Below are 1,473 nucleotides of genomic sequence, written 5' to 3' on the forward strand. Positions count from 1 at the left end.
TAGGGCCAACCTAACTTTAAATATTAAATTAGTTTGTTTATACGTAGGGCCCTAATAATGTGAAAGTGTTTATAATTAACGTTATAATATCAAATAATAGATATTAAATAATTTAACGTGAATTTTAGTAAATTAACCATTAGTTATACATGTTTAGGATAATATGTACTTTGGTTGATTTGTATATAAACACAATAATATCTGATGCAAGAGCATCCAGCTAAGGGCACCATGACCAGGTGTTGGTCTCAGCTGAGGAGGAGAGGTTCATCAGTGTTTGAATTTCATTTGTGTTTGTTAATTAAGAACAATATTAGGAACCTGTTTTATGTCTTTATCTGTTAATGGGTAGTTAGGGACAGTACAGTCAGGTAGAAGTAGTTGTAGACACATGGTTGTCTGGTCTTTTGTTTTAGTTTATTTTCATAGTTATTTACTTTTGAAAAAAAAAAACAAAATAACAGAAAATAATATATTATCTTTGTATTCTACAGAATGAAAGAATCAAAACAGCAAGATAGTTAACAACTGCATAACTGAACAAGCAACTGCCAACAGTTTTCTTAACTATACTGTAAGATTATAAAACAGATGTACACAACATGGACGAGGGTTTGACAATTCTGAGCAGAGAAGAATAATACAAGAAAGAGATATTTTCTTTTCATTTTCCTGAGTCCATTTGACTAGCTATTATGTCCTTCTCATCTAATTCTTGCTATGTGTAATAAGAAGACAGTTAAACAATCTGTCAAAATCCTTCCATGCTAAACAGAGGCGAATTCCCAAATAAAACGACAAGCAGAAGCATAGCCACGGAACAAACATAGATAGAAACAACGAAGACCGAGCACACAGTTCCTTTGCATATTAAGAAGCTATAGAAGCACCAGAGTATGCTACAGCGAGCCATCATTAACAGATACAGTCGCAGAGCAAAATTCGAGCAAGAGGTAACCCTGTGCGCACTAATACAAAATTCTTTTCATTGATTTTTCAAAATAATTACAGTAGCAAACATTGTGTTCCAACTATACAATTACAAGTCCAAAGTCCAGCGGCCCTGAAGGCGAGAAAACCCTCCTCCGGGAGCAGAGAAGCGAGAAGAGGGTTAGGGTTTTAACCCTTAAACAAAAATTCATTACAGTTCACAGCAGAACCAACAACATTCAGTCAACCGAACCAGAAAACTAAATTGCCAACAACCGAATGGTATTACAACAGGAACCCAGGTCGACTACAAGGAAAAGCAACCAGTGAAACCCTCGACCAAACAGTCATAACAAGGAAAGACCCTATCGGTGCCATTCGAGGGAGGAGCTGAGGGATACTCCAGCCAGAGACCAGCGACCTGCAAAGACAATACAACAGAACGTTAGAACCGTGGATTAAAAACAAACTAGAAGAGACAGTGAAGATTGACAGTAAGGGAAGAGAACACCGAGAACACTTACCCACTCGGCAGCAATGCTG

This window comes from Pinus tabuliformis, chromosome 8, assembly GCF_031772625.1.
Source record: "Pinus tabuliformis cultivar Carrire ecotype Pingquan chromosome 8, CPIR1, whole genome shotgun sequence".
Lineage (NCBI taxonomy): Eukaryota > Viridiplantae > Streptophyta > Pinopsida > Pinales > Pinaceae > Pinus > Pinus tabuliformis.